General features: G+C 46.3%; 1 long non-coding RNA gene and 1 pseudogene across 1 annotated transcript; one reads left to right on the plus strand and one right to left on the minus strand.

The window, feature by feature from the left end:
- Positions 1 to 5,411: 5,411 nt before the first annotated feature.
- Positions 5,412 to 5,525, minus strand: LOC118759450 (U6 spliceosomal RNA; annotated as a pseudogene).
- A 6,586-nt stretch (positions 5,526 to 12,111) lies between these two features.
- LOC131481690 (uncharacterized) lies at positions 12,112 to 14,764 on the plus strand. Its single transcript, XR_009246509.1, has 2 exons — positions 12,112 to 12,537; positions 14,081 to 14,764. It is a non-coding gene; the product is annotated as an uncharacterized LOC131481690 (long non-coding RNA).
- The last annotated feature ends 1,198 nt before the right edge of the window (positions 14,765 to 15,962 follow it).

Consider the following 15,962-nt stretch of genomic DNA (forward strand, 5'->3'; position numbering starts at 1 on the left):
TCCAGAGCTGAAAGAGAGGCTGCAGTGCTGTGCTGACGGGCGGCGAGAGGAGGTAACCACTGCTCGTGCAGCCTGGGTGTGCCCTCTAGTCTTGCTCCCGCCCGGACTTACTGCACTACTTCCATCATGAAGGACACTGCTATTGGACTCCCTTGAACTCATGACTTGGCAGTATATTCTACTCAGGTTAGGATGGGCAGCTGGGGCTCTCATACCTTTGGAACTGGTCTCCTAAAATGTCCCTTCCTAATTCCCAGAACCTGTGAATGTGATGTCACCCTTTTGATTAGATTGCTCTGGTGGATAGAGGAAGCCACAGGGATTTAAAACGTAAGAGGTAGGGGAGCTGGCACCTCGGCACAGTGGGCTGATCCTCCTCCTCGTGGCGCTGGCATCCCATGTGGATGCTGGTTCACGTCCCAGCTGATCCAGTTTCCATCCAGCTGCCTGTGTATGGCCTGGGAAAGCAGCAAAGGATGGCCCAAGTTCTTGGGATCCTGCACCAGTGCGGGAGACCTGGAGGAAGCTCTTGGCTTCAGATCATTGGCTCTGGCTGTTGTGGCCCTTTGAGGAGTGAACCAGCAGATGGAAGATCTTCTCTTTCTACCTATCCACTCTCTCTCTCTCTGCAAAAATCTGCCTTTCAAATAAAAATAAACAAATCTTCTAAAAATTTTTTAGAATATAACGGGAGAAAATGATGGAGGCTACCTATGAAGGAAGGCAGTGTCCCAAGCTGCTCATAGTTGATCACCGACAAGAAAACAGGGACTGGACTTCTGCAGTCACAAGGAGCTGAACGTGGCCAGCCACCTGAGTGAGACTGCAAGAAGAGTCCTACCAAGGGGCTGGTGCTGTGGCATAGTATGTTAGGCCTCTAATTGTGGTGCTGGCATCCCATATTAGCACCAATTCAAGTCCAGGCTGCTTCACTTCCAATCCAGCTCCCTGCTAACAATCTGGGAATGCAGTGTACGATGATCCAAGTGCATGGGCCCCTGCACCCCTGTGGGAGACCTCGAAGAAGTTCCTGGCTCCTGGCTTCAGCCCAGTTCTGGCTATTACAGCTGTGCCTCAAAGGCCTTGGACACTCATGGCAATCAGAAGGAGAGGCTGTGTCTCCCAGAGAGTCAGCTCATCTCCCTGAACGTCTCACACGGTGTAGCAGGCTCTGCTGTCCGTGCCGTGGCTTGCTGCACTCCTCTGGGTGTCTGTGTGGTGATTCTCCTGCCAGGGCTTGCAGTAGACTCAGTTCTGTCTTCCTTTCTGCTCTTTTTAAAATATATCTTTACTTTTACTGGAAGTCAGATATACACAGAGGAATATCTTCCATATGCTCGTTCACTCCACAAGTGACTGCAATGGATGGAGCTGAGCGGATCAGAAGCTAGGAGCCGGGAGCTTCTTCTGGGTCTCCCACACAGGTGTAGGGTCCCGAGGCTTTGGGTTGTCCTTGACTGCTTACCCGAAGCATAGGCAGGGAGCTGGATGGGGAGTGGGACCACTGGGAGAAAAACTGGTGCCCATATGGGATCCCAGTGCGTGCAAGGGAAGAATTTAGCCACTAGGCTACTGCACTGGGCCTGCGTCTTTTCCTTTCTTACTAGAGGCTCCCATGTTACATGACCCAAGCAGCTGTGTTCACTGCACGAACAGCCTGGACCGGCTACAGAAGCCTTCCCTCGTCAGCACCTTGTTAAGGCTGGGAGCCGTCTCTGACACTCAGTAGATGAGTCAGGCTGTGTCTCCAGAGTGCACTAACTGCGCTGCTTCCAGGACCGGAGCGGGCAGGGCATGTGGTGCTGCACAGGCAGTAACTTGTCTTCCTTTGGAGAGAATGATGGCAGGCCACAGACCACCTGTCAGCTCACCAGTCAGGGCAGGCCAGCAGCCTCTGTGGGAAGAGTCCTACCTAGAGTCATAGGGCAGGCCCTAAATCTATTTTTTTTAGCATTATCTTTGGGACTGTCCCGGATGCCATCAGTATGCAGAGACAACTACATCCCAGATGTTTTCTTTAAGATTTTATTTTTTTTATTTTTATTGGAAAGTCAGACTTATGGAGAGAAGGAAAAATGGAGAGGAAGATCTTTCGTCCACTGGTTCACTCCAAATGGCTGCAATGGTCAGAGCTGAGCTAATCCGAAGCCAGGAGCCAGGAGCTTCTTTTGGGTCTCCCAATCAGGTACAGGGTCCCAAGGCTTTGGACCATCCTCAACTGCTTTCCCAGGCCATAAGCAAGGAGATGGATGGGAAGTGCAGCAGCCAGGACACGAACCGGCACCCATATGGGATCCTGGATCTTGCAAAGGGAGGACTTTAGCCTCTAGGCTACCATGCCAGGCCCTGCATCCCAGAATTGAGTGCTGGTTTTAGTCTTCACAGCTCAGTTTCTGATCTACCTCCACACCAGCATGCCTGGGAAGCAGGAAGTACGTGAGTTCCTGACACCTGTCTCAGTGGCCCAAGTGGAGTTCCACGTGCCCAGCTTCAGCCTGGCCCACGCCCAGCTGTTGTAGCCACTGCAGGAATGAGGCAACAGAGTAGAGATCTCTGTCTCTGTCACTTTCTCTCTCTCTCTCTGTATGTCTGCCTACCATTCTGCCTTTCGAATAAAACTTTAAAAATACTTGATTGGCCTAAAATTATATATATATGTATATATTTATAGCATATAACATTTCAATACATTTTTACAATGTATAATGAACACATTGTATAAATAGCATATATAACCACCTCAAATATTATTTGTTGGTGGCAAGAACACTAGAAATTCTCTCATGACTTAAAAATAATACTTTTGCTTTTATTTTGAGACAGCACTCTCATCCACTGATTCACTAACCAAATGCTCACAATGGCTGAAGCCAGGAATCAGGCACTGACCGGAGTCAGGTCCCCCACATGGCTGGCAGGAATTCCTTTACTTTCGTTGGCACCGCTGCCCGCAGGTTTGCATCAGCAGCTGGAGTCAGAGTGGAGCCAGGACCTGAACCGAGCATTGTCGAGATTCTTCACCAAACACCTGCTCCCCTCTCTCCAGTTCTTTTTTGTCTTTTGCCTTCACTTCCTGCATTTTTGCCATGCCAGTGTTGCTTTATTTTTACAAAGTGAGATTTATCAATCTTTTATTGCGTCTGGATGTGAAGTCAGAAAATGTCTTCCCACATAGAACCGATTTTTTTAACTTCCATGTTTTCTTCTAGCACCTGCATGATTTCATTTTCTACACTTAGCTGTCTGATGCATGTGCAGTTTATTCTGGTATACAATGTGAGGAATGGGTCCAAGTTCATCTTTCTCCACATGGCCATCCAGTTGCTCCAACAACACTTATTAAAAGGATCAGTCCTTCTTTCAAGTCTTGCGGTGTTATCTTTATCCTATGCTAAATTCCATATACACTTAAGTCTATTTCTGTACTTTCTATTTTATTCTAATTGTCTGCCTATTCATTTACCAGGTTTAATTATAGGACCTTCATAATCTCTTTTATGATTTGACAAGCCTCATTTCTTCTCACGGCTCTTATTTCCTGGAAGTTTTCATCATTATTCTTGTCTTTTTAAAAATTTGAATTCCAGAATCAATTTCTCTAAGAAAAAAACAAATGGTAGTTTTATAAGGATTATGTTACCAGTATACCTTATCTTGGGAAGTATTAGATCATTTGAGGTTGAATTGTTCCACCAAAGAACGAGAGATGTTTTGCTTTGATGCTTTTTGGAAGTGGTGTTGTAAAGTTTTCCACTAAGAGGTTTTTGATGATTTTAATGGTAGCAAATTAAACACTCGACATTCAGGCAGATCAAAGCAAAAGTTTTATTGCTGAAAAAGTGATACTAGAAGGGAGTACTGAGCCAAGCACATTGCCACACTGAGGCCAGCTGCCAGACTCCTAGCCCGGAAGGACAAGGGACCAGGAGCCAGAGGCAAGCCTGCCAAGCCAGGAGGTGGCACCCACAGCCCTTCATGGGGCCTGGGCTCGTGACACCCAGGCATTCCAGATTAGTTACCTGGGTGGCCATTTTTAGAGCCGTGCTTGCCCACTGTGAACTGGGCTCTCTTAACTTCAGTGGGGCTGCTTATTAGATGCTCATGCTGTCCCCTGGAATTCCCTGACAAATCATTTCAGAACGCTCACGTATTCACATGTATCTTCCCTGCTTGTTCCTAAAGAGTGATATGCTTTAAATTTTTAAAACTTATCTTCATTTTTATTTGAAAAACAGATATCTATGCACATATAAAGCCAGAACTAGAGAGACCTTCCCTCAGGTGCCATGACAGTTGGGGCTACGCTTGGCCAAAGCCAGGAGTCCCAAACTCAACCCCAGCCTGATCTCCCGAATCCATTGTCTACTGCCTCCCAGGGTGTCATTAGCAGGAAACTGGAATTGTAAGCAGAGTTGGGACTAGAACCCAGGCCCTGATGTGAGATGTGGGCATCCCAATGGCCTTCCTCACTGTTGTTGGCGATGCCCCTATTCATCTTATGCCTCTATTAAAAAGAATTTTCTCTTACCTTATCTACTTTAGTTGGTTATTTTATATAAATACGAACATATTTACACATTTGTATTTCTGTATTTTCTGTGTGTTTGTGTATAATTGTACAAGTATATGTCAGCAGAAATATTTTGCTTGTGTTAGTTTTATCCTGATAACTTTTGATTTTCCAAATACACTGTCATGTCTCCCACAAATGCAATTTTACTACTTTTTCATTTTCAATTTTTTAAAGATTAATTTATTTTTATTGGAAAGTAAGATATACAGAGAGGAGGAGAGACAGAAAGGAAGATCTTCCATCTGCTGATTCACTCCCCAAGTGGCCACAATGGCTGGAGCTGAGCTGATTCGAAGCCAGGAGCCACGAACTTCTTCCAGGTTTCCCAAGTGGGTAAAGGGTCCCAAGGCTTTGGGGTGTCCCAGGCTTTTCCCAGACCACAAGCAGGGAGTTGGATGAGTAGCGGGACTGCCAGGATTAGAATCAGTAGCCATATGGGAACCTGACACATGCAGAGCAAGGACTTTAGCTGCTAGATTACTGGGCTGGACCCACATTTTTTATTTGTATGCCTCTAATAGTTTTCTCTTGTCAACTGCATTGGGTGATATCTCTAATATTATATGAGATGAAAGTGCACATATACCATCCTTATCTTGTTCTTGCCCTCATGTATTTTGCCATTAAGTAAAATGATGATTTGGGGAATGAGTTACACATTCCTAACATATATGTTTTATACTTATGTGTATGTGTGTGTGTATATATATATATATGTATATACACACACATTTGTATAGATAAATATGTATATATGTATATATATGTATATATACAGATACATATATACATATTCATCTAGGTATTTGCTGTATTAAAATGAATTCACTATTTTTTTAAAAATATGGAAAACTTCATTAATTTGCATGTCATCCTTGCACAGATGCCATGCTAATTGCTAATCTTCTCTGTATCGTTCCAATTTTAGTATATGTGCTGCCGAAGCGAGCACGAATTCACTAATTTTGTCAAAGCACTTGCAATACTGCAAACTTACTAATACAGTTTTCTTTTAAATAAATAACTGCTTTAAAAGTCTGGCAGGATCTGCTTTAACAATTTTTAGATTTTATTATTTATTTATTTGAAAGAATTACAGGAAGAGAGGAATAGACACAGAAAGAGATCTTCTATCTGCTTGTTCACTCCTCAGATGACCCAAACGATTAACGCTGGAGCAGGTTGAAGTCAGGAGCTTCATCTGGCCTTCCTGTGGCTAGCAGGGGCCCAAGTGCTTAAGCCAGCTTCTGCTGCTTTTCCCAGGCTATTAGCAGAGAGCTGACTGAGAAATAGAGTAGGTGATTTTTTTGTTTTGTTTCATTTTTTTTTGAAAAGGTAGATTTACAGAGAGAAGAAGAGAGAGAAAGATCTTCCATCTGCTGGTTCACTCCCCAAGTGGTGGAGCCGATCCGGAGCCAGGAGCCAGGAGCATCTTCTGGGTCTTCCACGCAGGTGCAGAGTCCTAGGACCTGTCCTCGACTGCATTTGCAGGCCACAAGCAGGGAAGTGGATGGAAAGTGGAGCTGCTGGGATATGAACCGTCGCCGTATGGGTTCTGAGCACGTGCAAGGCGAGGAATCAGCCACTAGGCTATCATGCAGTAGCTGACTTGAACTGGTGCCCTTATGGGATGCTGGTGTTACAGGCAGTTGTTTTATATGCTACACTACAATGCCAGCCTCTAAGCACACTTTAAAAAAATGAACAAAAAAGCTCATTGAAAAAGACATACAATGAGCCTTAAAAACTTTTGTTATTTTTTCCAAAAAAGATGGATTTTCTTTCTTTTCCTTCTCTCCTTCCTTCCTTCCTTCCTTCCTTCCTTCCTTCCTTCCTTCCTTCCTTCCTTTCTTCCTTTCTTTCTTTCTTAGATCGATCTCTTTTTGAAACAGAAAGGGGGAGACAGAGATCTCCCACGCACTGGTTTACTTCTCATATGGTTGCCAACAGCCAGGTCTGGGCTGGGTATTCTTGGGGGGGCTGGGGCCTAAGTACCTGGACCATCATGGACTACTGTTCCAGGGAGCTAGGTGGGAAGTTGAACAGCCTGCACTCTGACTAGGGGGGTGCCAGCACCACAGGTGGCAGCACTACCTACTGAACCACAATACATGCCAGGTTCATTCTGTCCTTCAACTTTCTAGCCCAAACTTTCCTCTGCTCTTCCTGCTTTCATCTGGACTGCTGAATGTGTCTTGCAGGGGCCAGCACCAGCGTAGCACAGTAGGCTAAGCTTCTGCCTTTGGTGATGGCATCCCTTATGGATGTCATTTTGAGGTCTGGCTTCTCCACTTCCAATGCAACTTTCAGTTTATGGCGTGGGAAAGCAGCAGAGGATGGTTCAGGTCCTTAGGCCCTTGCATGTATGTGAGAGACGCAGAGGAGGCTCAAGGCTTCTGGCTTCAGATCACCTAGGCTTTGGCTGTTGCAGCCATTTGGAGAGTGAACTAGTGGATGGAGGATTTCTCTGTCTCTCTGCTCTTCTCTCTGTAACTCTGCCTTTCAAATAAGAATAAAAAATAAATTTTGTAAAAACAAAAAACTCTATAACTTTGCTGAGTTGGTTTGGAAGTGGCATTGGGAAAGCAATTGTGAAACTACAAGGGTATTTCAAAAATGTAATGAAAAATACAATTAAAGGGTAATGTGAATTTTCCAGAAACCTCTTCAAATATCCTCATGTTTTGTTGGATTGTTGAATAGTTTAGATGGGTAAATACATTTATGGTTTAGAGGACAGAGCAATCTGTTTTGACCTAATCTATTTTCATTTTATTTGAAAGACAGAGAGATCTTTTTGTTTATTCTTCGTAAGTCACAACAGCCAAGACTGGGCCAGGCCCAACCAGGAGCCAGGAACTCTGTCTGCATCTCCCATATGGGTGGCAGGGATTCAAGTACTCGAGCCGTCACTTGCTGCCTCTTAGAAGTGTGTTAACAGGGAGCTGGAGGGGAAGCAGAGGAGCCAAGACTTGAAGGAGGCACTCGGCTAGGGCCCGAGTGCATCCCAAGTGGTAACTTAACAGCTGGCCTTTAATCTGCCATGGAACCTAGGAGTTTTGCTGTTACGAAGGGACTAAAGCACTTTCTTTATCCACTTTCTTTATCCACTTTCACTTATCCATCGATGGCACTGGATGTATTGGGACCTTAGTGACAATAAGCACACTTAACACCTAGACATTGGTTTCTAAATACCCTTCCTACTTAAAGGAATGCAGAATCTTTGAAGAAATGGGAAAATGCAAAGTGATCTTGAAATACTAAGTTGAGGCAGAAATTCAGGAGGTGTCAAAAGAACAAGTCAAAGAGAACCTGACCACATTTAGGCTGATTTGAAGGGATAGTAATAATAACGGACTCTGACTGTAGTGGGAAAAAAAATCCCAAAGCCAATAGGCAGACACACACACACACACACACACACACACACACACATACACATGCACACGTATGCACACACACACGGGAGGGGAGAGAGAGAAGGAAGAAGAAGAAGGGGGAAAGTTAAAGAAGAAAAAGACAGGAGAGAGGAGAAGAAAGGTGAACTCTTTCTTAATGGAAAACAGGGGGTGAGACTGCATCAAGGTGATCAGAGAGAATTCCGCTGGGCCCTGCCAAACAGCCCCTGTTTGGCAGGGCCCAGAGGAGCTGTTCTCTTCACACCTTTGTGTCATCCACACCTACTGCACAGACCCCAGCGCTTGCTCAGATTTTAGCAAGCCAGAGACCAGAGTGATGGTGTATCAGGCTAATCCTATCCCTATAGTGCTGGTATCCCATATTGGTGCTGGCTTGTGTTCGAGATGCTCCACTTCCCAAACTGGCTCCCTGCTTCATGGCCTAGGAAAACAGTGGAGGATGATCCAAAGCCTTGGGACCCTGGCTCCACATGCAAGACTTGGAAGAAGCTCCTGACTCCTCCTGGCTTTAGACTGGCTCAGCTCTGGCTATTGCAGCCATTTGGGGACTGAACCAGGGGATGGAAGATCTCTCTCTCTCTCTCTGTTACTCCTTCAAGTTAAGTAGATCAATTTTACAAAAAAAAAAAAAAAAAAAAAGGATTTTAGCATAAGCCCAATTTCTCCTTGGCTCTGTCCTGTTTTCTAACTTTCACTTTCACATGTGTTGATCCAAGCAGCAAGCACCTCTAATCTTGTATCCCCATATCTATCTCAGGATCTGCTCCCCAGAAAGAGAAACTGATCATTTTTCTTATTTTCAGTTCTTATCCATGGTTCCCTCTCCACATAGACACAGAAACGCTATTCTTCCCCTTCTCTTTCTTGGAGAAGTTCTCAGACATACATTGTTTGAAAGAGTCCTGCCCTATACCCTGAGGAAAGAATCTTGAACCCAGGCCTTGCTGGGTTTCCCTACTTAGTCTGTTAACATTAGATCGTGCCCTTTTGTTCAGTCATGTTCTCCATGGTTGCCCATGCTGTCATCACGCCTGAGCTGGGAGGTCTCCATGAAAACCCACAAGGACAGGATTTGATGCCTTCAGTCAGATGGATGTGAGGAGAGATGAAGGAAGGCGGGCTGGGACAGTGCTGAGCCCCAACCTCCCAGGGACAGACACTCCTGCATTTAGGGACTTCAAACCTCATCCTGAAACATCTCTTCCTCTGGTTCTGTATGTGTGGCCTTGAAAAGTCCTTTAAGGTAGAGTGGTGATGATAAGCAGGTGTTTCCCTGAGTTCCGGGAGTTTTCAGCTGTAGCTAGCTGGTTAGAAGTTCTGGAGATCTGGGTGTGAAGCTGATGACTAAGGTGAGGGCAGTCTTGGGGCCTGGCCCAACCCTAGCCACATGGTAGTGAACCAGGCATGGCCAGTGTGCCTTTATCATCATCTTTCTGCCTCTCAAATATTAATATGAAAAGTCTGTGCTATTAATGATACTGCCACAAGCAAAACTGAAGCCCTCTCCAATTATTCGGGTGTCTGTGGTCAAAATCCTTGTGCTGAGTTAAAGAAACCAAGAGCTCTCCTAGTGTGGGTAGGACTCAGTGGTCTGAAAGAGCCACTTAGAAAGGCTTGCCCAGGCTTTGATGCCAGGAGAACAAAGTAAGACACAAGAAAAACGAAATCAAGGAACAGCAGAAGAGGAACCCATCATTCAATTAAAATACATGCAATTTGCCAGAGGATAGATGCTGAGCTGTCACGTGGGATGTGCCAACCTTGAATGCAGTCTGTTCTTCCAGGCGGGAAGTGTTGCTGGACTGGAAGCAAGGAAGGTACCCCGGCCGTGGAAGGATGAGCTGACTCAACCAGGCAGGGCATGCAGAGCAAGAGGCATGCAGACAAGAGGAAAGAGAAGACAAAGATGTCCCAGTCTGGCCATTAGCCCGGCTGGACCGAGGCTATGGGGCTGGCTTGTCAGCGTCTTCCTTCTTTCTTAGACCATGGAGCTGTCTCCTGGTTCCTCCCCCGCCTCTCTACCTTGCCTTGCTTGATGAAAGCTTGGTGTCCCAGGATTGGAATTGAGCTTAACTCTCATGGGATGGGGGCAGGAGGAGGGCCCCCAGACCTCCTCTGACTCTGCTGTCCTTCACCTGGCTTTCTAGGTGTTGGGGTAAAGGACATGAAACCCCTTGGCTCCTCTGTCTTCCCCAAATCTTTCTTCCCTGTGTCAATTCCGCAGAGCTTTGGTTAACAAACTTAGCGGCTTAAAACAATGGGAACTTGTTGCAAACTGGTCTGGAGACCAAATGTTGGAAATCCAGGTATCAGTGGAGGCCGCACTCCCTTGAGACTTGGGAGAGGCCCTCGCCCCCTCCCTGCCCCTTGCCAGCCTCTCCCTGGCTTCCAGCAGGGTGGCTGTCAATCTTTGGTGTCCTTGGCTTGCATCGGCAGCATGGCAAAGCTCTCTCTTTGTCACCATTTGGCACTCCCTGCATGGCTGGCTCTACATTTTCCTCTTGGAGGAGAGTCGACCTATTGGACGAAGGCCTGCCCTGATGAACACTATTTAACTTGGTTATAATTGCAAGAGCCCTCTTTTCTAATAGGGTGGCACTCACAGGGCCAAGCGCAGGGAGCTTCAATATACCTTTTCAGGGGCATAGTTTGACCCACACTGCTTGCTTGGATGGCTCCAAGTACTGGGTGAGCTGTCTTTGGGTGGCTTCCTGGGGATGGAGGAAGTGAATCAGCCTGCCATGTGATATCCTCACCCCTCCCCAGTCTTGACCAGCCTTCATTGAGACCCTTTAAATCATCAGAAGTCAAGTTCCTTGGAACAGGCAGCCCCCATCCGCACTGGTTCTCCCTCCTTTGCAACATCAAACCAAACCAGAGCACACCAAGCCAAACCAAGCCACAGTTGTCATCCCCTCCTTTCTCTTGCTCCACTGCTCTTGCTGGATTTGGTTTTTCTGACTGGTGCGGTGTGACTGAGCAAGCCGAGTGTCGCTGTCAGCTGTGGGAGCTGAGAGATGACCGTGGGCCAGGCCTGTCTCTGTCTTCACAACACAGGGTAAGAACTTGCAGGACTGACCTTCTGGACGAAGACACTGAGGGCACAGCAATTACAGGTGTGGAGCCTGGTCACAGTCCCTGGACTGGCAGGGGGCAGAAGCAGAACCAGAGCCCAAACCCAGGTCTGTGAGTTTCTGACAGTGTTCCCTCTGGCAAGATCCCTTATTCCCGTTAACCCTAATCATGAGTCAGCTGACATTGGCTTAAGTTCTTCCTATTTAATCCTTCTGCTGCCCTTACAGTGTGTGTGCTGTTACTCCCATTTTTCAGATGAGGATACTAAGGCCCAATGCCTGGTGAACAAACTGTGGGTAGGGGTCTCCCCTAACAGAGGGGCTGTGGGACCATTCACGGGGCCTTCCTAGGGAGAGGCACTGACTCCGGGCCAGCCACACAGGCACCCATTAAGTGAGGTCAGCACACAGAAGGCTCTCACTGTCCTTGGCGTCCCGCCGGCATGCAGAGGCCTCCGGTGTTGCTTTCCATAATGGTCACCTGATCTCAGAGCTGGTGGGCAAAAGGCCTGAGATGTTTATTCTCTGACGACCAGCTGGCCTGACAGACAGACGGGCCAGGTGATCAGAGAAGAAGGAGGAGGCCATGAGGGCGGGGGCTGGGTAAAGGAATCCCCTCTGTCTGAGAAGGGCAGCTTGGCGTGGCTTACTTCTTCCAAATGACAGGGACATTCCCCAGAGATTAAGCTGCCAGCCGTGTGGAAGCTGGGTCTCCACAGGGGGTGCTGAACCCTTGGAACGTAAATCATGCGATTGCCCCCCCCACTGCCCCCGGTTGCCATGTCTCTCACATTCATGTCATGCCTCCATCACTGCCTCCAGCTCCAGGAAAAAAAAAAAAATCCAGCAGCCACTTGTTGCCTACATGTGATAACCCCGTGTTGTATGATGCTTTGCTTTTTCTTGGAAGCAACAAAAGAGAGAAACTCATTGTTTGGCTCCCTCCAAACAGATCTCCCAGGCAGCTCGGCCTAGAGTCCCTGTCACCCCCTGTTCCCCCTTGCTTTGAGTCCCTGGGGTTCTTTGACTTGTCGCCAGGGACTGTGCCAGATGTCAAACGACAAGACCATTGCAACCCCAGGGGCTTGGGGTAGCAGTGCTTTTAGGGGAGACGAAGATGCTGATGTCATCCTGGATAGGGTCAACTGTTTTTCTGTTCACCTAATGGTCCAGAGCCCAGGTTGCCTGGCTCCCAGCCAACTACTCCTTTGGCTGATTGGAGGACAAGGGGCCTGGCGGATGGATTCCCAGTTAGGGAGTTGGAGGCCAAGCCTTCCCCTGCAGCCAATGAGGGACCCGCTCGTTGCTGGGCAGGAAACAGCCTTCTGGGTCATGTCCTCACCTTTCCTCAGCTAAAGTTCCCCAACTGTCTGCTTCAAATTCAAGCGCACATCCAGTTCCATGAGTAACCACATTATTTTTAAACAGCATCCTTCAGCCACGGACTCGCCTGGATTTCCAGAGATAGGTGAATTTTTTTTTTATTTATTTATTTTTTTTTGGTGAAAGCAGGACAGGATTTCATTTTAGGATTGTTTTGAAACACCTGCAGGGATTCCCTGGGGTTCAAGTTAAAGACTTTACCTGGTTCTCAGAGAGGGATCAGCAAATACATAAAAACCATGGCAGGTGGAAGTAAAAGAAGAAAAACCAGGGCATGTGGAGAGGTGGAAACTAAGGGATGGGTTTTGGAGACAGCAAAGAGGCAGACTTTAAGGACTTAGCGAAGGAATGTCCAGCCTTAATGCCTTATAATATTAAGAAACACTCAGAGAATAGTTAGAAGCTCAACTCCAGAAGTAACAGAGACTGAAGTTAGAGCTGCATTACCTTCACCTATTAGCTGGACAGGTGGCTGTACTTCACTGAGCCTTAGTTTTTTTTTTTTAATATGTGAAATGGGCATAAAAGGATTAAATGAGAAATATGTGCTCAAGACAGCCTGACAGGGCAACACTCAAGATAGAGAAACTGTTATTGTGAACACCCAGATAAATAGTCAAGATATTATCACCAATGTTGATAGAGTGCTTCGTATGTATCCTAAACTGTCAAATTAGTAGATCCTAACTGTAGCAACATGATTTCTGGCAACATAATGATTTAAATATTTAACGGTCTCTGTGGAATTGTTAGGCTACCAGAAGGCTTAAGTTGGGACAGTGCATTAGCCAATGTGTTTCTCCTTCATTATTTCAGATGACTTTGTATTTAAAAATAGACATCTTATTCATATACTAAGTGTTGGTAATAATTGCTAGTTGAAGAAACAAATCGCTAAGTTTTATTGTTATTAGTTAATAAAGAGCACCACAGTTTCATATCTTAGAAGATCCACATAGTGTGTATATTATATGTATATATCTGTATAAATCAGTAACATTTTATTTCAGGGACAGGTGTTTGGCAGAGCACTTGAGTGCTGCTTGGGACAGCCACGTCTCATGTTGGAGTGCCTGGGTTTGAGTCTCAGCCCTCCTCTAATCCAGCTTCCTGCTACTGTAGACGCTGGAGGGCAGCGGGTGATGGCTCAGTGCCTGGGGCTCTTACCCACATGGGAACCTTGCATTGAGTTCTGGCTTTCCACTTCCGGCTTGACTCAGTCCTGGCTGTTATAGGCATTTGGGGAGTGAACCGGTGGATGGAAGATTTCTGTCTCTTTCAAATCAATTTTAAAAATTAGAAATTTTCAAAAATTCAAACAATATAAAAGGAAAAGGTTCTTCCCATATTTCAATTTCTAGAGGTATTTACAGTTAACAATAATGAATTACATGTTGAATTTTCCCTGGAATGCTGTGTTCTATGATTTATACAAACTGAGTTGTATTTCCATACAACTTAGGGGATTAGGTTTTCTCCTTAATAAACCACTTAGAAATCTTTGTGACTTGTAATAGTACCAAGTTTCCAGAGTAAGGTTTGATGCGAGAGGTTCTTCAAAGTCGCATTTGTTTGTTTCTCTGTTGTGTGTTTGCCTCAAGCGATACTGAGACCACAGCTGTCCACAGGGATTGCATCTCCAGCTTCTGTTGCTTCAACAACAGGAAGCAGCAGCTGACATGGTGGCACAGCACGCTAAGCTACAACCTGGGCCTCCTGGCCGCTCCACTTCCACTCCAGCTCCCTGCCAGTGTGCCTAGGAAAACAGAGGAGGAGGTAGAACTCCCCGGTGGAATCCTGGCTCAGCCCCTCCTCCTCTGTCTCTGTAACTCCACATTTAAAATACAACCTTTTTCTTTTAAAAGAAGCATAGAAAGCAGTGAATTTAGGATTAAAAACAACTGTGTTGAAACTGAAATCAAGCTGTTGGAGTCTAGAAGGCAGAAGGTGTAAAAAACACGGTATATATTAGATATATGTTTATGTATTTCATTTTATCTGACTTGGAGTGTTCTCTTCCTGGAGCTCCAGATGCTGAGCTGAGGCATCCGGGAAGCAGTCATTGCAGGAACGTATGCAACTCCATTGCAGTCCCTTGTATGCAGGGGCCGTCTTTACCAGCAGTTCACTGATTGACACTTCATTTCTGTCTTGTTTTGTTTTTGTTTTTCTGTTAAGAACAATGGCATAAGAAACTCCCTTGTACAGGCAGCTTGATTATTGCTACAAGGAAAACCACAGGATAAATTCCCAGAATGGTAACTGTTGAGTTAGTTTCCTTTGTTGCAATTCTAATAGACAGTTTTTGATTTGCTCCCAGTCTCTTTGGCTGTCTGTCTCACACCAGTCCTGGAGGCCATAACTCTACAGTCTAACAAGTGCAGTATTATTTTTGAAACAACACAACAGTGCGGTACCTCCTCATTAGCCTCATCCACAGAGACCAAAGCACACAGGCCCAAAGAGAGGTGTGCTGTTTTGGCTTCCCGCTGGGATAGAGGGTCACAGGCACTGAGACCTGCTGCTTATTATTCCAGGCACCTTTGGCAGGTTCTGGAAGCCTGTCTGGAAGAAGGGGATCTTAAGTGGAAGGAGGTCTGAGGCTACTCCTAGACCCAGTACCTGGAATGCAGCAGACACCTGTGAACACGGCATGCAGCAACCCACAGTGCCAGCCTCCCCAGCAGGTTTGAGCTTCAAGGACTCGGCACCTGGTCTCCATTCCTTGCTTCTCTCTACTACCTCCTTCCAGGTTGTTGAATTTTTTTGAATTTTCTTATTAGGTGTCAGTTTAGAAACCCCTTATTAATGTGTTGACTTGGAAGGCCAGGCTGAATGACAATGCAGGTGGGCATTTTATATTCCCAGGGATACACGAGTAGAATCCCACTGCTCCATGTCTGCTGCTGAGGGAGCCCAGGAAGGGTGACAGGGATGCTTGGGGACAGACTGACTCACCTGTAATCCTGCTTGTGCCCTTTGGAAGCAAGGTGACCTTTAGCAATTTTTTAGCATTTTCCCAAGCCTCACTTTCCTCAGTTCTAAAACAGGAAGCAGTAGCTACCTCACAGCATCACTGTGAGTATAGACTAACCTACACAAGTACTTAGCAGCTGACCGTTCGATTCTGTGTATTCGTTAACACCAGCCTCATCACCTGATCCTGGTTTGCTTGCAGGTCATGGAGGTGCAAGGTGCTTTCGCAGAGTGGACCGGGGTGCTAATCAGCCCCACCTCCCAGTCACACTGTCAAGTCAGGTGACATACAGCCTGTCTTGCTTCAGTTCCTGGAAAGCACACCCTTGGGGTGGGGGAAAGGGGTCCAGGCAAAACAGAATGCAGCAGAGCCACAACCCCAGCTAGGGACTCTATGCTTTTTCAGGGCTCCTGGAGAAAGAAGCAAGATTGGAACTCCTCAACACACTGAGTATTGGACTTGCACAATGTTAGGGGAAACTCTGCCTTATGCTGAAAACGCCTTGTGGGGGCTTGAGTCAGGACACACAAAAC

The sequence above is a fragment of the Ochotona princeps genome, chromosome 13 (genome assembly GCF_030435755.1).
Source record: "Ochotona princeps isolate mOchPri1 chromosome 13, mOchPri1.hap1, whole genome shotgun sequence".
Classification (NCBI taxonomy): Eukaryota; Metazoa; Chordata; class Mammalia; order Lagomorpha; family Ochotonidae; genus Ochotona; species Ochotona princeps.